This window comes from Pteropus alecto, unplaced genomic scaffold (genome assembly GCF_000325575.1).
Source record: "Pteropus alecto unplaced genomic scaffold, ASM32557v1 scaffold23, whole genome shotgun sequence".
Taxonomy (NCBI): Eukaryota; Metazoa; Chordata; class Mammalia; order Chiroptera; family Pteropodidae; genus Pteropus; species Pteropus alecto.
Window position 1 is genome coordinate 7,333,719 of NW_006435837.1, and position 7,199 is coordinate 7,340,917.

Here is a 7,199-nt window from a genome sequence, read left to right on the forward strand (position 1 = left end):
ACACGCCCCTGGCCACTGTGGCATGTCTGGGATGTGCACAAGACCCAAACTGGCCTTCATAGGACTGAATGGAAGGACTCGGTTCTCTGATGAGGCGGAGGCTCTCCTCTTGTCCTGCTGGAAGTAGGTGGCCTGAATTTTAAAAAGATGCGTTATTTTATAATCTCAGGAAATTAGGCTTTAGAATGAATCTGACATTATAGATTGCATAATTGTTTTATCATGTCACCAATCAAATCTCATTCCCATGCTTTCCTGGGACTGCCAATTCAGAAAACAAACAAACGACTTGTAACAAATCAAGGTTTCTATTATTTGGAGCTGAAATAATTTCTTACTGCTTGAATTGGGAAAAAGGAACCCGGAGAACAAAGCTGACTGTTCCCTGGAGCCCAGGACAGGAACAGGTTGGTACAGAGACAGGATGCTTGTACCTGCTAATAGAAGAGTAGGAAAACCATGCACCATCCGTCCCCACACCCACCTTTCACTGGCTTGCTAAGCTGCTTTCTTGGGTGTTTTTTTGTTGTTGTTGTTTATGTTTGTGCATATGTGTGCGTTTTAGTTTACAACTCAAATTAGTTCATATCTGATGGTATTTTAGAGAAGATGAGCTTTTTTTTTTTTAGTTTTTTTAAATCTTCTTTTCTCTATTCCTTAGCTTCTCTCTGGTATTACACCAGGCCACTTGTTCAATTATGCCTTCCTCATTGGGTTAGAGGTATATGTCAGATTATTTAACCTATTTCTCCATATTTCTTATTTTAGAATATAAAACTGTACATGTCAGAACCATATCTATCATGTTTCTTAGATATGAGAAGAATTCAGACTTGCAATTCTCTTCTGGCAATTGTTCTCATATCCTCTCTAGTAGGAAGAGAAATCTTTATCAATTTTGATTCTTCTAGGAACCTTTGTGCTAGCAAAAACTGATTTGATATCATGGGACTGTTTTGGAAATAGAGTAGTATTCCTATATCAAAAGAGATGCACAGCATTATTAATTCAGAGCTTGTAGCCGTTTCAAACATAACAAATATGTGCTAGAACATGAGTGGTTACCTTTTAATATATTCTAGGGAAGCAAAAGATAACCCTTTCCAATTTCTTTCTAACCCCATAACAATGACAAGAAAGATTATGGGAATTTTTAGTGTAGTTTTTGTTAAGCCTGATGAGATGTTTTAAGGTTTAGAATGACTAAGTAATTAGTGATATCAAGTGCAATAATAAAACTTATAAGTTATCTAATAGGAAATTAATATACTCTAACATTTGAAAGATTCTGGTAAATGTAGTGAAAACATTGAAAGTAGAGGTGGGGGTAACTTCTGAAGGGAGCCAGGACCAAATGTGTCCTTGATAGTCTGCAAAATTTTCAGAGAGAGTGAACATGCGGTACATGTGTTGGGCCCAGGAAGGGGAGGTGAGACAGAGTGGTCTGGTGTTTTCTGAAGCCAGCGCCACCTGGAAGGGGACAGAATTAGCGTGGAACTCAAAGCAGTAGGAAAAATAATTAACCACAAAATTTAGGGGAGGAGTCGAAGAAAATTGCAACCTGCATTTGCATCCCAGTTTTTTATGATGCGGCGTGCCGAGAGATAGCAATAACTAACATTTTTTAATTATTACGTGCCAGACATTGATTTAAATGCTTAGCCCTTATGATCCTTACAACCATATAAAACTCTGCTTTCCAGGACAGTAACCACTAGGCATTGGCTTTTTAAAGTTATATTGAAATCAATTAAAGTTAAAATAAAATTTCAGTTTCTTAGTTGGCACTAGCCACATTTCAAATAATCGGTAGCCACATGTGACTAGTGCCTACCATTTGGACAGTACAGAATAGAACATTTATATAGTCACAGAAAGTTCTATTAGGCAATGCTGCTGCTATAAGATGTATATTGTTAACAATCTCTTGTTTATACATCAAGGAACTGAAACCCACACAAGTTAAATAACGTACCCAAGGCTACATAGCTAGTACGGAACAGAGCCAAGATTCAAATCCAGTGTAGCTCCAGAACCTTTGCTCTTTTACCCCAGTGCTGTTCAGCTTATAGTCAGTTTGTCCTATAACAGTGTATGTCCTCTGACTGGTTTATTTTAATAAAATGGACTACCAAACCGGAAAACGCAAAAAAAAAAAAAAAAAAAAAAAAGTAAGAAATGTACAATTCAATAAAAATGTAAATTTGTTAATGCAATTGAAGTATTTGGGGAAATGTAGACCGTGTCATGTTAAATCCTATACTGAGCAGGTTCTTAGAGTGGATCGATGACCCTAGCTGCATTCTGTCTCTTGACTCCTTCCCTTCAACTGTATCTAAATACCTGAGTCTCTCTTCCTTATTTCCTTTCAGCTGTCTTGGTTAGAACCATCACTGTCCAGAATTATTGGATTTACCATTGCTCACTCATATTTTAGGGTTTCCGAAATGAAGTGTCAGTTCTTTAAATAACTCTTAAGTAACTTCTTTTTGAGACATCTCTTGAAGTTCCGGAGATTCTCTGAAGTATTTATCATTGTCTGGAAATCACTGAGGTAGAGCTTGGAATTCCAAGAACACTTGTGAGCTGTCTAGCCTACAAAACTTTCATCTTTATTCTATATGTGTACTCCGTCACTCGAAAAGAACAAGAGTGGACTTCTTTTTTCATCCTTTGCGTGCTCTAATCCTTCCAAATAATGTACTTACAGAAAACATTTCACCTCTTTCAAGATATCAGTGGTGTATGAAGTGGTGTCCTTATAAGAATATGTGATGACAGACAGGGAGAATGCAAGGCGACAATGTAGGCGGAGATTGGAGTTATGTAGCTGCAAGCCGAGGAATGCCAAAGATGACTAGTAAACCACCAGAAGCTGGAGGGGGCAGGCGGGAGCTCCCATACCGGTTTTCAGAGTGATCATGGCTGTGCCTGCACCTTGATTTCAGACTTCTGAACTCCAGAACTGCGAAGCAATACGTTTCCATTGTTTTAAGCCACACAACTTGTGGCATTTTGTTTTGGCAGCCCTAGGAAACTAATACAACATTTATTATCCATTGCATTAGTTTTAAAAATTAAAAAATCAAGGGTATTTTAGAGGAAGGAGGATAGGTCGTTGTAAAGGCATTGAAAAGTAAAACAGCATGATGTTTGCATACAATTATAAAGCAGATGACTGTTAGTATTAAAATATAAGATACTGTCAATCCATCCTCCTACATATCTTAATTTTATCAAGCTTTCTTCCATTTTCATTGCTATCTCCCTCCCTGTTCTACGCTACCATTATTTCTTACATACACTATTTCAGCAGCTTCCCAACTTGTCACCATGTTTTTTTACTCTTGCTTTCTTCTAGTCCTTGTCTCCAAACAGCAGCCATAGTTGTCAGAGTACAAATCTGATCTGCATTCATCATCTTTCCATTGTTTCAGTGTTCATTCAGCGACTTCCTATTACTTTTAGATTAAATAAAGATCAAAATCCACATGTGGCATGGAGGGTATGGCGTCATCTCGCCTGCCCCATGAGCCTAGCTAGGATTCTACTTTTGCCCCTGTGGGTCCTCGTCACTAATATCCCGTCAGTTCTTCAAGGACAACATTTTGCTTCCTACCTCAAACTCCGCACGTGCTGTTCCCATTAACTATGCTGCTCTCTCTCCAGTCCTACTCCTTGTTCACCTAGTGTCATGCCCGTACATCCTTCGTATCTCAGTTCTGAATTCACTTCCTCATGGAAACCTCTGACCTTCCAAGAGCAGGGCAGGTTCCCCCAGTATACACTTTTGTAGTACATCATACTTTTTTCCCGTGACCATAATTATAATTTAAAAGCTAACTAATTATAGACAGGTACAGTAGTTAACTCCAGTTCGAAATCAGGGCTCTTGACTCCAAAATGTAAAACTCTTAACTTCCTCATGGGCAGGGCCCACTTTCTGTGTTCATTACCTTTGTATCCCATCTCGCGTAGCACTTTGCACATAATTGCTGCTTAAGTAATACTGGAGTAAATTTTTAAAAAAGGAAAAACTAATGAATGAAATGTAGTTTTAAGAAGTTAAAGAGCTAACCTTAGTGTGTATGTGTGTGTGTGGGGGGGGAGGGCAGAATTTCCACATCTCGTGTCCCATTAATGAACTCGTCCTTCATTCTTCAATCAGTGGTTCCCAGACTTTGATCATGTATGCAGGTATAATTTTAAAAATTGGGAAGCCAGCGTAGATTTGACAGCTTTTTGTTTCACCACGTAAGTATGTATAAAAGTGGCACTCATGCCACTATCATTTCATAAAACAATATGTCGACTTTAAATAATCATAGAATACAGATAATTTAAGCTTAATAAATTTGGTTTTGTGAAGAAAATCACATTGGCTTTATTTTTCTCAGTCTCGTTGTACAACACACCAATGGAAACTTATGGACTGGCACTAGCCAGTGGGCCTATGTCTAAGAATCATAGATGGGAAGTTTTAAAGGAATTTATGTTGGCAAGTGGCATGGTCTGGTTTTTATTTTACATAGATGACCTTGTTAGCTTTTTAGAGGCTACTTTGGAAGGGACAAAGAATAGCAATGGAGGAGATTGCTAGAGTGGTCTAGGTGATCGATAATGAAGTGTTGATTTAAATTGGCAAATATAAAAATGAAGAAATGTATTGCAGAGATATTTAGGATGTTGGGCAACAGGACTTAGTTTGTAACTTATTAATGATTCTTAAAAGGCGGGAAATCAGAATCACTAGAGTTGAATGTGTGTGTGTACACACAGAGACACACATACATGCCTAGACTTGTCTTAGGTTGAACCAGAATGATCAAAGGTAGATTAGAATGATCAAGGGTAGAACCTGGCTATATGTATTTTAAAAAGCTACAAATGTGATTTTGATGCTCTTCATTAGTTAAAAACTGTGGATAGGTGGTCAGTGGAAGGAGAGGGGGAGTAGTCAAGGAGGATTCCCAAGTTTTTTATTTTAGGTGAACGATGGAGAGAATTTAGGGAGCAGAGTAGTTTGAACTCCTTCAACGAATCTACCTATTTTATGAAAACAGTTTTTTATTAAATGGGCTGAACTCAGTGAAAGCAATCTTCTTTTCCTACTCTCAAACAGTATTTCTGGCACATTACTGTAGCTTTTCTGGTACATTTAGGTACTGAAGAACAATCTCATTTTCAAGTATTGTAAAGTTCAGTTCAATCTATGATCTTCAAAATGAGACTAAGAAAGCAAATATATCATAATTACAGTAACAACAAAAAGTACCCATAACAAGAAATGTGTAAGATCTGAATGAAGAAAATACTTAAATACTACTAAAGGATCCAAAAAATAGACTAAAAATTAGTAATAGATATCATTCTTAGATAAGAAGACTGTGTCATTAAGATGTCAGTTTTCTTTATGGTAGTTTCTAGATTTAACCCAATACTAATAAAAATATTTAGAACAAGTCAAGCTGATTCTAATGTTCCTGTGGAAAAATCCGTATGCCAGAAAAGCCATGAAAACTCTGAAAAAAGAAAAGCAGGGTGGGAAATGGAGATTTGCCTTACTGGATATTAAGATATATAATAAAATCAGTCAATAAAAGTGTGTTTCTAGTGTGCCAATAGACACACACCACAACAGAATAGAATAGAAATTCAAAAATAGGACGCAACTACATGTGAAAATTAGTATATTATAATGAAGACATTCTATTTCAGTGAGGAAAGGATGATCTTAGGAGATCTGAGTAGCCATCAGGGGGAGGAAAGGGAGAATATACCTATTACCAGGATCAATTTGATAGGGAGCAAAATTTCAAGTATAAAAAGAGAAAAATATTAAATGAAAATAAGGAATAACTTTCACGTTAATTTGGAATGAGGAAGACATCAATCTATTTCACAAAATCCAGAAGCCATAAAATTCAGTCACATTAAAAGAAAAAAGAAGTCAAAATGTCTTCATTTAAAAACCATATAAATCAAAAGACAAGATAACACTGGAAAAACATTTTGACTTAATCACAATACAGGGGGAATGTCTTGAAAATAATAGAAAGAAAAGAAAATAGGGCAAAGAAACTAAATTAATGGACAAGGATATGCAAATAAACATTTAACAACGCATACAACTTCAAACAGTAAGCAAAATGAAATTAAAATTGCATTGAGAAAAATGGACTTTTCTGTAACAGCGAAATGGAGTAGGTTGTCACAAACCCACTCTCCCACTAGACAAAACAGGATACGTTACAAAAACCACATTTAAAAGGAGTCAGAGAGCTGTGGAAACAGACTGAATGGACTAAAATTACAGAAAAAGGAAAATTGTTCCAAAGGGACTTGATAATTGCCAGCTTTTGTTTATCTTGGGGCAGGCTGTGGATCAGGCTTGGTCCGAGCAAATGGCTTCTGCTTGGGGACAGAAGTCAGCAACCTTTTAGTAGTTGCATCATGCCATAGTGACAAATTCAAACATTAAGGAACTTAAATGGATACAGTTTTCACCTTGGGACATTTTCATAGTTCTGTGGCTGCACAGGAAGTGGGGGAGCTAGCACAAAAACTTCTAAAAGGCATACTGAAATCTCTGTCAGTTACACAGTGCTGCCATGGAGGAGCTCTGCTTCGAACATGGCTGGTTTCCCCTCAAGACCTTTGCCAAGTTTTGAAACTGAGTGAAGTAGGAGGCTAAAGGGATGAGATGAAAATTTCAGAAGGTCATATCTATCTTTCTGTAAGCTTCTAGGGCCGAGGTCTGTACTTACAGTATCTGGGAACAGGACTATACCAGAAGTAGACTGAACCTTACTAAATTTGCAACAAATCCCTGATCAATTGCATTAGATTAAGTTGATTAGCTACTCATCGTAACTGACTAATAAAACAACAAAGGAACTTTTCTATGGAATTTCTATTTATACACACTGTTGGGCACACAAAAAAATGATTTCTAGATATGCAAAGAGGCAAGACTACGGCTGGTGATTACGAGTTAAAAAAATAGATGTGGATCCACAGATGTTGCTGTTATTGAGGTTAAGCAGAGAGGAACTCAAAAATATGTTATGTAATATATTGAAAATAGAGGAAAAGGACAAAATTTATTAAAGGCGAGAAATTAAAAACAATCGTAATCCAAACAATAATCACATAGAAAGTTTAGAACTGAAAAATGTAATATCTGAAATTAAAAACTC